The 20,948-nt window shown below is 43.0% G+C and overlaps 2 long non-coding RNA genes across 2 annotated transcripts; one reads left to right on the top strand and one right to left on the bottom strand.

Moving 5' to 3' along the window:
• Positions 1-14,315: 14,315 nt before the first annotated feature.
• Positions 14,316-15,836, top strand: LOC140582344 (uncharacterized). The gene is made up of 3 exons (XR_011985277.1): positions 14,316-15,002; positions 15,117-15,166; positions 15,248-15,836. It is a non-coding gene; the product is annotated as an uncharacterized lncRNA (long non-coding RNA).
• Positions 15,837-18,250: 2,414 nt separating this feature from the next.
• LOC140582339 (uncharacterized) lies at positions 18,251-19,771 on the bottom strand. The gene is made up of 3 exons (XR_011985271.1): positions 19,085-19,771; positions 18,921-18,970; positions 18,251-18,839 (listed from the first exon to the last, which is right to left on the bottom strand). It is a non-coding gene; the product is annotated as an uncharacterized lncRNA (long non-coding RNA).
• Positions 19,772-20,948: the final 1,177 nt, after the last annotated feature.

Below are 20,948 nucleotides of genomic sequence, written 5' to 3'. Positions count from 1 at the left end.
ACCTCATTCACTCACACACCATTCACTCACACACACACCCCATTCACTCACACACCATTCACTCACACACCATTCACTCACACACACACACACACACACACACACACCATTCACTCACACTCACACACCATTCACTCACACACACACACCATTCACTCACACACACACACCATTCACTCACACACCATTCACTCAGACTCACACATCATATACTCACACACCATTCACTCACACACACACACCATTCACTCACACACCTCATTCACTCACACACACACACACACACACCATTCACTCACACACACACCTCATTCACTCACACACCATTCACTCACACACACACCATTCACTCCCACACCATTCACTCACACACACACCATTCACTCACACACCATTCACTCACACACACACCATTCACTCACACACCATTCACTCACACACACACCATTCACTCACACACCATACACTCCGTAAGTGGTTATAATAGAAATTACTCACCTCTGTACACGTTTTATCATCTGGAAATATGGATGTGTTCAACTGTAATGTTTCACCACTGATTAGTAACTAAAACCAATTTTACATTTCCAAATAATTAAATATGGCTGGATACACAAATGTGTTCACCCACTTGAACTTGCGTTTACGGTCTTTTTCAGAAATGTACAGACGTGAATCGTCTACCATAGATATCGACTAGCTTTGCACATGACATTTTTTCCCATGATACTTTGCAAAAGGTTCGATGGAGCCTGCAGTTGGATGCATTTTCATTGTCTTCCGCCTACTGTCTATTAGATTGGATTCGACTCCAAAACTTCGCTGTGGCTTTTGACTGAACACTTCCAGTCACTGTCTTCTGGAAGATGATCCATACCCAGACCAAAGCAATTTCTCCTCTAAGGTTTCATGGTACTTTCTTGAATGTCTAGCCTTCCACTATCACAAGTCTTCTGTGGCCCAGTGACGTTTAATACGGCGGTGGTGTTTACCCCCTGTGCTAATGACAGCACTTAGCACTGATGATACAAATGCTAATTTTGCTCTGAACTATAAGATTTTCTTATTCTTATGGTCTCAAAGTCCCCCAGATGCTTTCTGGCAAACTTCAGTTTATTTTTGTTTTCTTTCTAAAAGCCCTGATTACTTGAAGATGTCCAGTTACACACAGTTTCCTGCTCATGCTGTATGATTCTGCTCCGCGTGCAGCTGTGCTGAGTAATTGAATAGATACCGGTATATGAACAAGGACACACTCCGTTGGTGACACGAGACCCTGTGTCACATCAGCAATTGAAATTGAAGTTTTGAAGTTTGTATGAAGCACAACAGTGAGATTATTCTCACAAACACCAATGGCTTTTAGCGCATGGTGCTTTCAGGTGTTTATACAGAGGAGCGTAATGTTATGTGAGACATTAGCCAATCTGTCCTCAGTGCCATAAAGGGATTCCTTGCTTCCACATGATCTTGGGGGTCGTTAAATTATCATTGCAAGCTCTACAAATCCATATATCAGGATATGAAATATGTGTTAAAGGTGCAGGATTGCTGTCAAAGCTAACAAGAGTTGACAAAAATGCACATAACCCTTTCATAAGCTAAATAAGGAGTAGCATTAATGACATGTAAATCCCTTTGTTAAACATTTTCACTTGAAGGATTCTATTTGGTTTCGGTGCTTTAATTCCAACTTTTTAATGCTCTAAAATGTTGTTAGTGGGAATCCGTGTACATGAGAGACAGACTCATGTAACAACTGGATTATAGTATGACGGTATTAATGAACAAACAATTTAAGGAAAGCATATTTGATGATGACATTTTTATACAATTAGTAAAGCAAGAAGTAGCATGACAATAATGATGCTACAGAATTCCAGGAGAATTCCATGTTTACGGTTTAGTGAATGATGCTATGGGACTCCAGGGGAATTCCATGTTTAAAAAGTGAACAACACTGCAAAATTCGAAGGTAATTCCATGCTTAATGCTTAGGGAATGATGCTACAGAATTCCAGGAAAAATGTTGAATGACGGGGTGGTGCAGTGGTTAGCGCTGCTGGGTTCTGGGTCCGGTCCCGGGTCCGGTCCCGGTCCCTTTCTGCGTGGAGTTCGCATGCTCTCCCCGTGTTCATGTGGGTTTTTGCCGGGTCTCTGGTTTCCTCCCACGGTCCAAAAGCACGCAGGATAGGTTGATTAGTGAGTCTAAATTGGCCCTGTAATTGTTTATGTGTGGCCCTGCGGTGTGTTTCCGACCGCCCAGGATTGGCTCCTGCCTGCGCCCATTGTTCCCGGGATAGGCTCCGGTCCCCCCCACGACCCTGGTTGGGGTTTCAGAAAATGGATGGATGGATGTTGAGTGACTGAAAATGATTAATGCATCACATACGTGTGTTATTACATAACATCCTGGAAGAGCACTCTATTTGAAGTGTGGACCCCCCCCACCCAGGTGCCCCCAGGGCAGGGGGGTCCATGACGCTGGCAGAATCCCCTGGTTATTGCACAAGGTACTATCAAAGGTGGCCTTTCATCTTGGGAAAGGTGGGGGGGGGCAGACTCAATTCGGAGGCAAGCTGGAGCTGTGGGGGCCTTTCAATTATGCAGAGAGCAGAGTCTCCTGTGCCAGACTCGCCCTGCTCCCGACTCCCGGGTCCCCGGCGACGTGACCAAATGCCGTGTGCCGCTCTTCCTGCTACAGCCATTTGTTTTGCAGTGCTTTCTCACATCGTCCTCCTGGACAGTTAGGCGACAGCAGAGGGACGACGCAGGGCTCACAGACACACTGCCAGCGCTCGACTGTAGGACCCTGATGAAGTGCTTAGAGATTTAGGCCATTAGGTTAGACGGCGGCAAGAATTTCAATTACTCAAGTCCTGGATTCGAAATTAATCTGCCGGCATTTTTCTTCTGTCCTATTCGCCATTTAGGAGGCAGTACAGAATCAATTAATTTAAACATGTTTAATAATATATTCTCTCCTTCAGTAGTTTCCTATAAAATCCACCGCGGCTGCATGGAAGGTGACCGCAAGTAGCACCCCGTACTTTCTGAATCTCGGACCACTTCAGCGTTGTGCGGGAGAGCGGCGCAGTGATGAAATGCCGCCTCTGGCAACCTGAGGAACCGGGCGGTTGGATGAAGCCGCATCACGCGGGGGGGGGGGGGGGCAGCCGAGATATCCCCGCCAATTTACACCCTCTTTATATGGCAGCAAGAGTCGCAACCTAAAATCAGCCAGAGAGCTGGGGCCTGTTTCACGAAGCAGGATTACTTGCTTAGCCAGATAACTTGCCAGATTTAAGGTAGTCTGGGCTAAATAGACCTTGATGAAAATAAGGTCTATTTAGCCCAGACTACCTTAAATCTGGCAAGTTATCTGGCTAAGCAAGTAATCCTGCTTTGTGAAACAGGCCCCTGAACCTGTGAGGGGTCCGAGACATTGCTTTAATAAGAACAAGTGACATTAGCAGATTAGATAGATATTCGGACGGACGGGCAGATAGATTCCAAGACACCTCATGGTTTTGAGTCTGTCATTGAATATCAGTGATTTATTTCTACAAATATTACAACACAATAACTTTGAAACATTGGTATTCATTTTAAAAATGCCTTTAAATCCCAACATAGTTATATGCTCTAATGACAGAACCAGCTGTGACACCATGATACAGAGGATATTTACTTGAAAGCCCTCCATCTTTCGGCAGCTTTTAAACACAACATTAGCGATTGGCTTTGATTGTTTGTCTAATTTGCACTTAAACATTACCATAACAAACACTTTAAGCAACAGATGTGTCATTTCAGCTGACATTTAAATACTGCAGAACCACATTTACTCATTTTTATTTGGTAACCATGATAATTTTGAAACTCTGGGGCTGAATCAGGTCCTGAAAGACTTGCATGTATCTGATGCACGTCTGTTCAGCCATTTTTTGTCTAAACAGACAGAAGAGCCCTGGTGTATGTGACAGAGAGCCTCAATTGCCAGTTGTGCTCCAGGCTAGAGAAGCTGGTATTTAATCTGCTCATATAAAAGGATTGACACTAATGTCTCAGAAACATCTGTCCAGTCTCAGTCTGTTTTACAGAAGACTTTAGAGTTTGACAAAAAAATAAATAAATGTTTTGCCAACGGAAGGTATATTTTGTGACATTCATTCATGAAGTGATATTATCGTCAACATGCTAAGTGACACCTCTACTTTTTGGGATGCATACAAAACAGTCTGCCTTTGAATTTATGGAAGAATCCTTTTGACAGTTATCCTTATACATTATATAATACATTATATATTTGGAGTAACAGAGTATCTATTTCTGCACAGGTACAGATAGTCACATGGCATGTATTTGGCTATTTATACCTTGCCTCCTCACACCCTGCTCTCTGGTTCCGCCAAAAACGTAAATACCGTGTTGCGTGCATGTTTGCACGTCACTGCAACAGCGGAATGCACCAAAGTGGGATACAAATGTAAAAGTAGGGTACAATAAACCAGATTTGCCAGGTCTCCGGCATCTGGGATGACACTTGAGCGTTCAGACTCTCACACAAGAAATCTTACGGCAAATTTGTATTATTCCATTATAAACCTAAATTACGTCAAAAGCATTGGGGTAGTTTGCAAACCCAACAGACTATTTAAAAGGTAATAAAACTCTTACATACATTGTAAATGCGTGTGATTTTGTGCACAGACTCGGAATGAAAATCTTGCTCCAGCCAGCTGAGCAAAGTTGACAACCCTGATTAAACACAAAAACGCACCCTCGTTCTAGCAATAGTTAGCTATCCAAAGACACACGGTAATCCTGCTAACTAGCGTTAGCTGCAACTGCAGGCCTTGAAATTAATTTCACACAATGGGGGGAATTCCCCTTTTATGTGTAGCACATGAGGAAGAATTTTAGATTTTGTTTTGGGTTAGAGGTGCAACGAAAGAAAAAAAACTGTTCGGATTCAGTAGCATTAGCCATGGAATTTTTAGTTGGAGTAGCATTTGAGCGACACGTGAGTAAATGGAATCCCAGAGTGTAGACAACTCTGAAGCTGTGTTCTTACACAAAGTTCAAAGAACTAAGCATAAACAAACTAAGACTCCTTCTTTCGTTTGTGATCTTTTTACAAATCTACTCAAAGTCTGAAGCCAAAGGATTAACTTGAGGCAGATGCCAGATGGATATCCGGACACTACTCTGTGGTAATTAATCCTTGTCCTTGTATACAGGTATTTCCTGGGCTTAAGGCAGAACAGTGCGCAGAGATATATACGGCTTGAGTCAAATTGCTACTGAACCCAAGCAGCTTAGACATGCTGCTACCAGGGGAAATCTGTTCAACCATAAATTTGCCCTGCAACTGGAACAAACCCAGCAACCAAGTCTCAGATTCTGACCAGAATTTATAATGGCGCATACATGGCTCGGCCGTCCAAACTGAAAAATTGAGATTCTACAGAAATACCACTCGCATCCCCTCAAGAGATCCTCGCCGTCGTCGAACTTCTCAAAGCCCTGTCGTTCAAAAACGCTGGTAACCCTTTCTTATGAATGCCACGTCTACAAGAATCTATGAACATATTCATGACACATTATAATGCATTCATAGAGCATTGTAAACATGGCCATAAATATAAGTCCATTCATTTTAATATGTTGCCTTTCACAGTAAAGTCATCCCAAGGTGCTTTATTCGGGTGTGTTGTGACACATTGCAACATCATTAGGACAAAATGAGAGAGAGAGAGAGAGAGAGAAGACAATGGAGGAAGGAAAGGAACCAAAAACTCCCAAGTACGGAGAAAAAAAAACCTTTGGGGGTCAAAGGTCAACTGGCTGCCCACCCCCCCGGGAACACTAACATTATAGAAAAAATGAAAAACAGTAATTAATTGAAATGTCATTTACATATCTTATTTAAATAATTGTGATCAGAAACATCTGAAAATTCACGACTTAACTGAAGGAGATTTTAATAACGCTAATCCGCGCCACTTCACCAGACGTTACTAACCCTTACGTCAGTATTAGTTTTACGAAACACTGTTTTTCCTTTGGTTCTTAACCTCCTCGAGAATTTGCATGCGAGGAAACAAGAAAGCGCATTTGGGTATTCCCCCGGCCGTTTGAAGTTCAAAGCGGAGCCCTGTTCCTGTTATTAATTGGACCTCTGGCGATTCCGGGCCGAGTTTCCGAAATGAAAACCGTAAGAAGCTCAGCGGCGGCACCACCCAGCAAGCCCCGCCCCTTTCCTTACCCCGACGAGCCCCCACGACCATCACAATCAGCACCGCCAAGCATCTGCGCCGTCGTCATCCAGTGGCCTCCGCGGCGGCCACGGACCATCCGAGCGGTGACATTATGTGGGACACGCTGCACCCTGGGTGACAACGAGGACTCGGAGTGGCGCAGAACATCTGCAGTTCGGTGCGGCGAGATATATTTGGCGCCTTGACCCAAATTCACACGTTCGGCTTGGCCACCCTTCCGCATGACAGGGCTGCAGATGACAGGGCTCTCCTCCCATCTTCATAAACCATACGTCTCGCGCTTTTCAGGGCCCGTGAAATCTGCTCTACAACCAATTCTATTCACGCAGCTATTGCTTTTGATCTAGTCTGACCGGGTGCCTGTGTGTGTGTGTGTGTGTGTGTGTGTGTGTGTGTGTGTGTGTGTGTGTGTGTGTGTATATATGTGACCTCTATATTCTTCAAGAAAAGGCCCACTAAATATTCATTCACATTTGCCATGACCTGCATGTGTTTTTCCATGTGCAATATCCATGTTTTTTATTTCTTTTTTTTCAATCGTTCACAGATGCTTTTACCCAAATTAACAATCGACGTTTTTTTTTTTTCTCTTTTTTTGAGAATGCAGGGTTAGATGCTCCCTGGAGAGATTAAAGGTTAAGGGTCTTGCTCGAGGACTCAACAGTAAATCCACTCAACCGACCATGCGATTTGAACCTAAGACTTCATAAGCAGAGCATCCTAACCAACTGAGCCAACACACTGCTCCACTTAACCTCAGTGAGTGATGAGGATGTCCACAGCTATGCCACTCTACGGCCCGTCATGGACGTGAGACATGGTAGAACGATTTTGGTATATCTCATTTCATGAGTAGAATTGTTTGGACAAATTCTGTTAACTAGCTCTGAAAGAATGTTCATTTATGAGGTCGGAGTTCACAGGTTATTTGTGCAGCACCACCTGGATCACTCAGATGTGCATTTTACACTGATTAAAACACATCTGCGCCATTACACAGTCTGGTGGAAAATTCTGAAAGTTCTACTCTAGTGGCTTATTGAAATTCTGTCACGTGCAACATGCATCTGTTTATCTCCAGGTTTTTTGGGTTCGTTTTTGATCAGCCGGGTAATAAAAGTTTTGATAAACAAGATGCAGGTGTGATGCTGGACAGACCAAAAAAAAAAATACAGAAATTTCCATAGAAAATGTCCACTTTTGGGGCTCGGCTGTCGCTGATTATATGGTCATGGAAGAAAGCGGCTGAATTCACAGCTGATTTAAGACTGACTTCATTCGACAGAAAGAATTTGTTGCGGCATAATCACACAGTCTGAGGTCAAACAGGTTAAGCTCTGAAGCAACTTTTAAGAACCATCTACAATTACGCTGACAATTACGATACAATCAAAGCATTATTAATGCAGCAGAGTAAAGCCTACAGAGAGACAAGGTAGTATTTTGAACTAATGCTGAATGAAAGGTGAGAGAGTATCTCCGCAGTCTATTATACATAATATGAAGCTAACATATATGTCTTTGAATTGTCTTAAATACAGTCAAAATCAAAGCGTTCTTCAACATATAGATACTGTTTCGCCTGTTACATTTGTGTTTTTGGTAGACGATTGTATGCACAATATAATACTATATAATATAATATAAAACGTTAAAGGTCAGCAGACGTGAGTCATGAGCAGCAACGTGACAATCCACGTAGGCTAACTTGAGTTGATGTGTTAATAGCTAATTTATTCGCCTTCTGCCGGTGTTGGTGGCATCAGCTATACTCGCGTTCATATCACCTCGGGGCCTCCAAGCCGACATTTTACTCCCGGCGAGAGTCCGCCTCGCTCCCGCGACATCACTTCCTGTTTCGTGTTGTTATTTATCACCAGAGGAATAAGCCTTTCCAAACCCAACCTGGGCCCCGCATCATTTCATGCCTGACGTACGGTGACCATTAAAGATAATCAAAGCCTGATAAGGCCGGCCAGCACCATTACCGACGGTCTCACAGTTTGGCTGCCAGATGAACTCTGGCGGTAGGCTTGGGCAGGATTGATGGGCCGTGATGCTGGGAGTGACAGAGCGCTTTACGCTTCCGTAGCCGGCCGTGCTCAGCGGCGGCGAGGGGGAAATCAAATCCGCGGTGCGACGAAGCAGCGCTTCTCGTTCGACTCACCGCACCGCCAGCCAAGGGCCGCCTGCTTCCTGACGACAGGCGGTGGAGGTTTGTTTGTTTGCTGTGGGCTGAAATATGTGCTGTGCTTTTACTGTGAGCGCACCCAAGAACCCAGTCGCTACTATATACGCCTAACAGGAGATCTTTTGTAGTTGAACACAGCAGCTTGAAAAGCGACGTAACATGAAGTCTGTTTGGGCTTTTTACGGTAGCTACTCCGCAGTCTCCCGGATAAACCTAAGAGGACTCTTAAAAAGTCAAGACCTTTTAATGTAGGTCTTAATTCCTTCTGCCACAACTGTGCTTTCGCCTAAGAGCCAGTTATTCTAACATTAATTAACCAGATATTTTCTCTAATTCTGAGCATAGCCACGTTTTTCTCCCAGAAAATCAAGCATGACGGTTTGCAAAAATTACAGAAACACGGGAATAGGTACCTCTCCAAACAGCGCGTTTTTAAGGATTTTATGAGCAGATTTCGGGCTACCTTGAGATTTTTGGTAACTCTTTACTCCGTAAAACCTTCCCGTCAGAAGAGCCAGAGGGATTCTCTCAGGTCTCCTTCTCTTGGCCGAAGCCATCTTAGCTCTATCAAAGCGCGACAGTCAGGCTGGCTATCAGACAAGCAGCTGACAGGTGAGATAATCGCATCCTGAGCGGGCACTGTGCCAGCACATCAGAGGGTGACACGCAGACCTCGTCGCTCACTTATCGCATCCTCCAGCCCTGCAGGATAGGGGGGGGGGCAGGGGGGGGAATCATCCTTCTACTTCTACCCCATCGCCTCCCCGTTCAGATTCGACCTCAAATTTTCCACGTCCGGTGAGTAGCTTTCTCGATTCTAGCCAGTCCGCCCAACTGGGTCACGGGGGGATCAGCCTGAAGCCAGCCTGGGGGGGAGGGGGGGGTGAATTTTCGGTCTCCGAGGAGCCCCATGTTACGTCAGCAAAAATCCCAGAAGGTGGACGGCCAATCTCCCCTCTGCCTGCTCCCCCCCCCCAGGCCTGATTTGTACGGACCTGAGCTTCCATGGTGCAGGATTTTATTTGTGGGTTTTAGCTACCTTACCCTCATAAGCGCACCTTGTTTTCCTTTTAATTTTCACTTTCGATCCGCAGACGTGCCCTTAAAGCACAAAATTCAGCAAGGCTTGGCCATCGTGCTTTTACATTTAACATTTTGCCTCCTAAAACCGCTTTGGGGTATATCAGATGATTTTCTTGGATGGACTGTTACAAGTGTGAAAGTAGTATTTGGAAAGAACAAACTGTGCCTGATTTTTACGTAACTTGCATTCACCATTGGGGCATTTGCATGGAATATATACATACCTAAGTATGAACAATGAGCTATTCTGGTGATTAGACGTTTCAGAAGCAGGTGAGAGAGGTTCAGAGTACAGCAATCCCTTATGGCTGCTGGATTCATCCAAGGACAGATAGGAAACTTACAATCATGCTGATGCAATATGGAAGCAGAACTTATCACACCAGTAACATCTAGTCAAAGTTTAATATTAATACTCATCCAACATTTAACTTGGTTTAAGCTGTTTCGGGGGATAGTATGTAGAATCCCGTTTCCAAAAAAGTTAGAACGCTGTGTAAAATGTAAATAATATACGCAATCATCTTACTGACCTGCTGCCAATTAATCTAATTAGTTGTGAGATATTCAACCAGGTGTTTTCTTTTAGCATTGCACAACTTTTCCAGTCTTTTGTTGCCCCAGTCTGAACTTTTTTTAAATGTGTTGCTGGCATCAAATTCAAATTAAGCATATATGTGTCATAAAACTATAAAACAATTCTCAGTTTCCGCATCTGATATGATGTCTTTGTTCTATTTCCAGTTAAATATGGTTTTATATGATTTGTAAATCATTGTATTCTGTGTGTGTTTACATTTTACACAGTGTCCCAACTTTTTTGGAAACGGGGTTATATATTACATAAATCTATTGTTATTAATAGGTGGCTCCCCGTCGATGTGGAAATGTAGACCTCAATTCCACAGAATGGTCTGTCTTCTGATTGGTTTCCTAACGATTGAGTTTATCCACCTTGTCTTTGGTTCTCCTCTTCTGTCTCCCTTAAACTTTTCTAAGCACTATGGCCTTTTCCATTATACCGGCTCCTCTCGTTTTATGCCTAAAATAGCATCAGTCTTGTTTTTTGTGATCCGGGTGCCCGGGCTTGATTTGATCGAGGCAGAGACCTGCTCAATCACATTCGTTTTGCCTCCTGTTGTTCCGTTCCATGCTCAGTTCACCGTCCAAGGCCTGAATAGCAAATCAGATGCCAATGGGACCAGTCCGTCAGAAGCCCAGAATGCTTGAGGCCATATTGCAGGCCTCAACTTTCCTCGAGAAGAAAAGGAGAATCCACCCGCATTGTATCATCATAGACACTGCTGCCACAATGACCAAAGCCAAGTGACCAATAAGGACAGTCAACATGTGACACTTTACACCTCACTCTACATGAGCGGGTGACCAGTCTGAGCCGCACAGCCCTGTTCACTGCCTCTCGATTAGCCCGTGGTCACTGTGTCCTTTTGACTGCTCGCAGACTCCAGCGGGGAGGTGAGTGAATTTTTTTAAAGAGTACTTACTGTCCAGCATTGCGTGAACCTCATAGACCACACGTTTAACCTTTTCTACAGCCATCTTCCATCGCTGCTAATCCAGTACGGGGTCCCAGGAACATTGAGTCTCTCCCAGGAAGCACAGGGCACGGTGGAAGGGGGGGGGGGGCGGGGGGGGGTTCCCTGTACGGGATGCCAGTCCATCACAGAGCACATGCATAGAATCAAACATTATGGGCAGTTAAGACCCTGTTTACATTTAGTTTTAAAATGCATCTTGGGCGGTCAGGTCACAAGCAGACAGCACTGAAGACCAGTGAAACGAACACTGCGATGAATTGCGATTCAGTCACTCAAACCACTTGCCAAGGTCGTCTGGGACACATGTGACCACACATCTTTTGTAGTGTAAAGGCTTATGCGTCCTGATGTGTCCGCGACAAAGACTTAACAATGACTGGCGCCCCCTGACTGTCATAAAGTGAAATTCACTGACAAGTTGCCGGTCAAGTAGTCACAAGTAGTCAACTGGACACCTTGGAGACGCACGATAGGCAAAGGTGTAAATGGCCATGGGTCTCAGCTGCATATTGATCCGATTGCCCAAGACGCATTTTAAAGCCAAGTGTAAAGACTATAGGAGGACGTGGGAGTTTTGGTAATTAAGTGCAAGAGAGGTTAGTTGGTAGGTTGGGCGGGGCCTATTTTGTGGGCGGAGCTTAAAGCTCTGTCCCATCTGTGACGTCATAAGCGGGAGGTGGGCGTATCCTCTGTTCTGATTGGTCGGTGGGGAGGGGGGTTTTGGCCAATGGGGAGGATGGTTTTGGCCAAATGGTATACATGCTTATGCCACGTGTTGCCGATAGGGGTCGTATGGTTTGGGGGGTTGTTAAACTTTAATACAATAAAATACATTACATGTATTTTATTAATGTATTATTTTTAACAACGTTTTTAAGGAATAATAAAACATATAGCAGGATGAACGTAAGCTAGGGCAAAACTTTAGTGATACATTTAAAAGAAAGAAAAGCAGACGGCATTTAAACTAGAGACATGGCCCAAGCGAAACACCGTATTTTAAACAAAACGACACGTCCCAAACTTTAACTTTTTAAAAGAAAGAAAAGTAGGCGTATTTTAAACAAGTAGAGACATGCCCCAAGCGAAACTCCGTATTTTTAAACAAAACGACACGTTCCAAACTTTAACTTTTAAAAGAAAGAAAAACAGACGGAATTTAAACAAGTAGAGACATGTCCGAAACACTGACAAGATAAAACACCGTGTTTTTAAACAAATGACACGCCCCAAACTTTAACTTTTAAACAAGCCCAAAAGAGCAAATGCGAAACAAGCACAAGCATTTTAAACCCATTACATTTAACCAACGTATTTAAAGAAGAACAAGAAAACCTTGTTAGGCTGAAGAAAACATTTAACCAGCAAACATCTTAGCCCCACAGCTTGCCCCGTGTGCGGCCGGCCAGTTCAAACTTCCGGGTCGAATGGGCGATCGCTGGGGGCAGCACGCGTGACGCAGTCGCACTCACGCAGACACACGTTCAAAATGGCCGGCCGCAGCGGAAATTGTAAACGCAAGCCCATGTCCCTTACAGTAATTGTGTGAACACGCCACCATACTGACAGAATGCGCATTAACTCTATTTGTTAATCTGACTTATTTGTAAACAGTATAAAATGATCTATTTCTAATTAAAATAAAAGTCGGACTCTAGCACCACAAGTCCCGACTGTTTAGCAACATTTAGCTAATTTCATCAACGGACGACTAATCACAAGGAATAAACATCTTAAAAGATGTATTTACATGTATTTTGCTATCAGGGCTTTAGAGTTTAACTTCAGTTCGGTGAAAGTATAGGCCCGCAATGTGTATGCAGACCCAAAGCACGCTAACTTAGGCATTCACGCAACTTATCGCGAAAAAACAGATAGAAATAGACTTGGAAAATTTAAAGAAAAGATATTAACTGTTTTTGTCAACAACGCAACTTATCGCGAAAAAACAGATAGAAATAGACTTGGAAAATTTAAAGAAAAGATATTAACTGTTTTTGTCAACGTTTAAAGGTATAAAAAACTTTTACACAATAAGTTTTGGGGCTGAATTCATGTGTTTTAACAAAATGTGGCACCGACGACATTGTCGTACTGAAAATAAACACAGTCTACTAATGTTTTAAACTAGAAATAATTCTCTTTAACATAAATGTACTGTTTTAATACACTGTTTGATATAATGTATGTGAACAGCCTAGGCGCTAAGTTTTAGGGAATGAATCTATGTGTTTTTAACATAAATTTAGAAGCATGGGTGTGGTACGGCCTCAGCACATACCGTTAGGTGGGGCTGTCTACTTTTTTGTTAAAATGGGTTCACGCCAGGGGCAATGAAGCAACGCGCGGGGGGGGGGGGGGGGGGGAATAGACCGGCTCACAAGACAATTATCCATTTGCTGGCCCCCGTTCCCAGGCTAGCTATATATATATATATATATATATATATATATATATATATACACACATAGGCCATAATGTCATAAAACAGCGCCGATGTTTTTCCCGAACCCGCACATCAAACAAAGAATACTGAATGGTAAACCAGATGACAAGTATACCCCCACCAAGCAGGGGTTTAAGGGGGGCCGAGTGGCTAAGGCGTTGGACTTAAGCTCCAAGTGTCGTACTGAAAATAAACACAGTCTACTAATGTTTTAAACTAGAAATAATTCTCTTTAACATAAATGTACTGTTTTAACACACTGTTTGATATAATGTATGTGAATAGACTAGACAATAAGTTTTAGGGCTTAACTCGTGTTTTAGCAAATGTGACGCCGTAGAGTCAAGCGCTGTCTGGCCTGTTGGCAAATGTCCCAGCATGCACGAGAAACAATGTGTAAAAAACTTTTGCTTCAAGATTCGATATGGAAGTTAGCCGACAAAATTTTGCAGATTTCATAAAAGAAGACACGGTAAGAATCGCGTTCTATCCGGCGATGTGCCCCTCTGCCTAACCAACATGGACGCCTCACAAGCGAGACAGCGGAAGCAGCATATACTAGGGGTAACCGAACCCCCGCATCTCTAATCTATCAGGGAAAAAAATGATAAGTTTTTGAACAAACTGCTGACGTTTTTCTAACACCGATGACATGGGGCAAGCATTGGACTCGGGGGTAACATTATTATTATGGCAGAGTGTACAGGACTCGACCCACTGCCTCGGGACGCGGGTGGTCGCCCGGACAAACAAACACTTGTATTTAATTGTTGTATAAGCTAGTGAACGGCATGTATCAGCATACATCAAAAGCATTTTTAAAACTTTGGTAGAATTCTTATTTTAAAATAAGTATAAAATGTGTTATAAAGCATTTGACCAATGATAATTAGGCCTAATAAAGAATTACGGGAGCGAGGTACGGGAGCGGTCAAGAATTTAGGATATATTTTTGTTATTTTACCCTTCCTTTGTTAAGGGGTTATTTTAAAATAAGTATTAAAACATGCCATGAAACATTTTATTCAAAGTACTTTAAGGGTAGCTTTACAGAAGTTTAGTCAAGAGGCGACAAGCCACTCTCTCTCTTTGAAAATGCGCAGGGCATAGACACTGATGATCCAAACAAGGAATAAAACAGTTTAGCAGTAACTGTTATTTTGCTATTTAAAGAAGGTAGGCATGGTTATTTAATCACATTTAATAGCACCTAGTAAGCGACATTTAGAATCAAGCATCAAATACGCATGAAAAACTTTGGTAGAATAATGTCTAGTTGTTCTGATGGAAACGCCCCGCTGGGAGGGGTAACTCCCCTCATGCTTTATTAAGCGAGCAAGTGTCAAGCACAAAATACAGATACATCTGAAAGCTTGAAACAGACACAGACATCTTCGCCGATCAACTTTCAACGCAAAGATGGAAATGCTAAACTGGAGGTATGATACACTGTCATTTTAACATTATTTTATATTTGTTATAAGGGCCAATACGGTGAAAACATATTATTGTTATTTTGACCAAAAGTTTTTTTTTTTTTTTATGTTATCAAGTGAATTAAGGATGCCGAGCAAGGATGTTGAAGAAAACGGCCGACGTGTCGGTAAGTTTTCAGACATAGCAATGTGCAAGGGTTTTCACTGTTTAAAATGGGTAAAGACAACATGTGATTATGTACACACAGGTTCAGATGAGGGACCCCCGGTCGAAGAATTGACCACAAATATTGAGAAGATTATTAGGGAAGGGCCTATGGAGGACACAGCGGGGGGTGACGACGTGAAGACGGCAATGGCGGGGGGCCCCGTGGCGCGGCGAACGATCCATTTTATAATAGGGGCCGTGGCATGGATTATGGATACGGTAATAGATAGCGATTGTGCGGCGTGTGCAGCATACTGCCCCAACTTACGCTGGCACAGGTGTTACAACGGGCCAGAGCCATATTATATGCTTTATAATTTTGAAAGGGTCGCCAAAAAGCTGTGCACGCCACGGGTTGCAGATATATTAAGAAACTGTATCATGACGTTTACACCAACGCCGCCATCCGTAACAATTGTTCAAGAGGCTATTGATACCGTTGTAAATAAACTGAAATATGTTAGCGATATACGCGCAACGCTGGACGGAATAATGAGCGATATTATAGCCCCTGAGCACACGCGCGATGTTTATACTGCTGTTCTGGGGTACTGGCGAGTGGTGCGGCATGCGTGAATGTCATTTCAAAAGTTATTTTTAAGAGTTATGGTCCTGTTTTTATTTTATTTTGTAGCAAGTAAGTAAGTAAATAAAATAATAATAATGAAAATAATGTGTGAAATGAGTTTCTTTTTTTTTTTTTTTCACTCTATCTCCATCCATGAAACCTGCAAAGTTACAATTATTGGCTAAATTGCGGATTGTAGATGACATGGGGCCATGCAGGGACACGTTGGACAATTCTTCTTCTAGCCATGTAGTCTTCACTCTCATCCAGGATATTACCCCATTATGTCACCCTTAAGCAGGCAACATGTGTACCACCCTGTATAATCTATCTACACCACCAAATGACCCAGGGTTTTGATGGCGTAAAATAAACACGGTCAAGTGCTTGTTAGCAATAACAACACAATGTTTTCATGACTCAACTCATTTTATTTAGAAAGCATATAAAAATGAGCAGCCAATCACATTTTGACAGACATTTACACACCAGCCATAGGCTGCTCGCATGTGTACAAATTGCAGAAATCATTAAATGCCTCATCTACAGCATACTCACAATCACCGTCTTCAGCGAAGCGTTTCAGCTCGCGCAATTTGGCCCGTACATTAATTTGGCCTTTAAGTTCAGAAACTAACACATCGATTGATGCATGTATTTTTACAGGAGCGGTATGAGGGTGAAACATGGACACCGCCTTTGTGATAATATGTTTAAGCCGTGGCCTATACAGCTTTTTGAACAGCTTTTCAAAATTGTTAAAGAAATAAAACGGGACAGGTTCATAGCGACACGTGTGCTGAAGCAGGCTAGGGTGTTTCACAGAACAGCCGATACAGTTCTCCTTCAAGTCATCTTCGATTAGCCGCTCCAGAATAAAGGCAAGTGACCCTTTGATTATCTTCATGGCAGCTTCGGTGATGCCACCACCCCCAGAATCTCCAGATAATGATGGAGCCGCAAAACGATCGCGGAAATCATCCAACAGCGATGCAGTAACCAGCGATGTAACCATTAGGGCAGAGTCCGCACGCGGAGGTTGTGACTGGAACAGAACCCCATACGGGCACCATGATGCGGCCAGCCGCGGAGTGTATTGAGGAAGCTCTGGTGGCGTTGTATCCATTCGTTGTCCAAAAGTACAGAGGGTCATGGATGGGGATCGTTGGGGGTTAAGTTGAGGAGAAGACTTGTTGAGCTGTATCGCCCCAAAAGTTCAGACGTGAGGTAGCCATGTTTCATCTCATTGGGTATCGTCACCTGGACGAGACACACCCACAGACCTTTTCCCCGCCCCAACATGGCCACCTCACGCCTGAACTTTTGGGGCGATACAGCTCAACAAGTCTTCTCCTCAACTTAACCCCCAACGATCCCCATCCATGACCCTCTGTACTTTTGGACAACGAATGGATACAACGCCACCAGAGCTTCCTCAATACACTCCGCGGCTGGCCGCATCATGGTGCCCGTATGGGGTTCTGTTCCAGTCACAACCTCCGCGTGCGGACTCTGCCCTAATGGTTACATCGCTGGTTACTGCATCGCTGTTGGATGATTTCCGCGATCGTTTTGCGGCTCCATCATTATCTGGAGATTCTGGGGGTGGTGGCATCACCGAAGCTGCCATGAAGATAATCAAAGGGTCACTTGCCTTTATTCTGGAGCGGCTAATCGAAGATGACTTGAAGGAGAACTGTATCGGCTGTTCTGTGAAACACCCTAGCCTGCTTCAGCACACGTGTCGCTATGAACCTGTCCCGTTTTATTTCTTTAACAATTTTGAAAAGCTGTTCAAAAAGCTGTATAGGCCACGGCTTAAACATATTATCACAAAGGCGGTGTCCATGTTTCACCCTCATACCGCTCCTGTAAAAATACATGCATCAATCGATGTGTTAGTTTCTGAACTTAAAGGCCAAATTAATGTACGGGCCAAATTGCGCGAGCTGAAACGCTTCGCTGAAGACGGTGATTGTGAGTATGCTGTAGATGAGGCATTTAATGATTTCTGCAATTTGTACACATGCGAGCAGCCTATGGCTGGTGTGTAAATGTCTGTCAAAATGTGATTGGCTGCTCATTTTTATATGCTTTCTAAATAAAATGAGTTGAGTCATGAAAACATTGTGTTGTTATTGCTAACAAGCACTTGACCGTGTTTATTTTACGCCATCAAAACCCTGGGTCATTTGGTGGTGTAGATAGATTATACAGGGTGGTACACATGTTGCCTGCTTAAGGGTGACATAATGGGGTAATATCCTGGATGAGAGTGAAGACTACATGGCTAGAAGAAGAATTGTCCAACGTGTCCCTGCATGGCCCCATGTCATCTACAATCCGCAATTTAGCCAATAATTGTAACTTTGCAGGTTTCATGGATGGAGATAGAGTGAAAAAAAAAAAAAAAAGAAACTCATTTCACACATTATTTTCATTATTATTATTTTATTTACTTACTTACTTGCTACAAAATAAAATAAAAACAGGACCATAACTCTTAAAAATAACTTTTGAAATGACATTCACGCATGCCGCACCACTCGCCAGTACCCCAGAACAGCAGTATAAACATCGCGCGTGTGCTCAGGGGCTATAATATCGCTCATTATTCCGTCCAGCGTTGCGCGTATATCGCTAACATATTTCAGTTTATTTACAACGGTATCAATAGCCTCTTGAACAATTGTTACGGATGGCGGCGTTGGTGTAAACGTCATGATACAGTTTCTTAATATATCTGCAACCCGTGGCGTGCACAGCTTTTTGGCGACCCTTTCAAAATTATAAAGCATATAATATGGCTCTGGCCCGTTGTAACACCTGTGCCAGCGTAAGTTGGGGCAGTATGCTGCACACGCCGCACAATCGCTATCTATTACCGTATCCATAATCCATGCCACGGCCCCTATTATAAAATGGATCGTTCGCCGCGCCACGGGGCCCCCCGCCATTGCCGTCTTCACGTCGTCACCCCCCGCTGTGTCCTCCATAGGCCCTTCCCTAATAATCTTCTCAATATTTGTGGTCAATTCTTCGACCGGGGGTCCCTCATCTGAACCTGTGTGTACATAATCACATGTTGTCTTTACCCATTTTAAACAGTGAAAACCCTTGCACATTGCTATGTCTGAAAACTTACCGACACGTCGGCCGTTTTCTTCAACATCCTTGCTCGGCATCCTTAATTCACTTGATAACATAAAAAAAAAAAAAAACTTTTGGTCAAAATAACAATAATATGTTTTCACCGTATTGGCCCTTATAACAAATATAAAATAATGTTAAAATGACAGTGTATCATACCTCCAGTTTAGCATTTCCATCTTTGCGTTGAAAGTTGATCGGCGAAGATGTCTGTGTCTGTTTCAAGCTTTCAGATGTATCTGTATTTTGTGCTTGACACTTGCTCGCTTAATAAAGCATGAGGGGAGTTACCCCTCCCAGCGGGGCGTTTCCATCAGAACAACTAGACATTATTCTACCAAAGTTTTTCATGCGTATTTGATGCTTGATTCTAAATGTCGCTTACTAGGTGCTATTAAATGTGATTAAATAACCATGCCTACCTTCTTTAAATAGCAAAATAACAGTTACTGCTAAACTGTTTTATTCCTTGTTTGGATCATCAGTGTCTATGCCCTGCGCATTTTCAAAGAGAGAGAGTGGCTTGTCGCCTCTTGACTAAACTTCTGTAAAGCTACCCTTAAAGTACTTTGAATAAAATGTTTCATGGCATGTTTTAATACTTATTTTAAAATAACCCCTTAACAAAGGAAGGGTAAAATAACAAAAATATATCCTAAATTCTTGACCGCTCCCGTACCTCGCTCCCGTAATTCTTTATTAGGCCTAATTATCATTGGTCAAATGCTTTATAACACATTTTATACTTATTTTAAAATAAGAATTCTACCAAAGTTTTAAAAATGCTTTTGATGTATGCTGATACATGCCGTTCACTAGCTTATACAACAATTAAATACAAGTGTTTGTTTGTCCGGGCGACCACCCGCGTCCCGAGGCAGTGGGTCGAGTCCTGTACACTCTGCCATAATAATAATGTTACCCCCGAGTCCAATGCTTGCCCCATGTCATCGGTGTTAGAAAAACGTCAGCAGTTTGTTCAAAAACTTATCATTTTTTTCCCTGATAGATTAGAGATGCGGGGGTTCGGTTACCCCTAGTATATGCTGCTTCCGCTGTCTCGCTTGTGAGGCGTCCATGTTGGTTAGGCAGAGGGGCACATCGCCGGATAGAACGCGATTCTTACCGTGTCTTCTTTTATGAAATCTGCAAAATTTTGTCGGCTAACTTCCATATCGAATCTTGAAGCAAAAGTTTTTTACACATTGTTTCTCGTGCATGCTGGGACATTTGCCAACAGGCCAGACAGCGCTTGACTCTACGGCGTCACATTTGCTAAAACACGAGTTAAGCCCTAAAACTTATTGTCTAGTCTATTCACATACATTATATCAAACAGTGTGTTAAAACAGTACATTTATGTTAAAGAGAATTATTTCTAGTTTAAAACATTAGTAGACTGTGTTTATTTTCAGTACGACACTTGGAGCTTAAGTCCAACGCCTTAGCCACTCGGCCCCCCTTAAACCCCTGCTTGGTGGGGGTATACTTGTCATCTGGTTTACCATTCAGTATTCTTTGTTTGATGTGCGGGTTCGGGAAAAACATCGGCGCTGTTTTATGACATTATGGCCTATGTGTGTATATATATATATATATATATATATATATATATATATAGCTAGCCTGGGAACGGGGGCCAGCAAATGGATAATTGTCTTGTGAGCCGGTCTATTCCCCCCCCCCCCCCCCCCCCGCGCGTTGCTTCATTGCCCCTGGCGTGAACCCATTTTAACAAAAAAGTAGACAGCCCCACCTAACGGTATGTGCTGAGGCCGTACCACACCCATGCTTCTAAATTTATGTTAAAAACACATAGATTCATTCCCTAAAACTTAGCGCCTAGGCTGTTCACATACATTATATCAAACAGTGTATTAAAACAGTACATTTATGTTAAAGAGAATTATTTCTAGTTTAAAACATTAGTAGACTGTGTTTATTTTCAGTACGACAATGTCGTCGGTGCCACATTTTGTTAAAACACATGAATTCAGCCCCAAAACTTATTGTGTAAAAGTTT

This window comes from Paramormyrops kingsleyae, chromosome 24 (genome assembly GCF_048594095.1).
Source record: "Paramormyrops kingsleyae isolate MSU_618 chromosome 24, PKINGS_0.4, whole genome shotgun sequence".
NCBI lineage: Eukaryota > Metazoa > Chordata > Actinopteri > Osteoglossiformes > Mormyridae > Paramormyrops > Paramormyrops kingsleyae.
The sequence above is the reverse complement of the archived record's forward strand: the minus strand, read 5'-3'. Positions and strand labels throughout refer to the sequence as shown.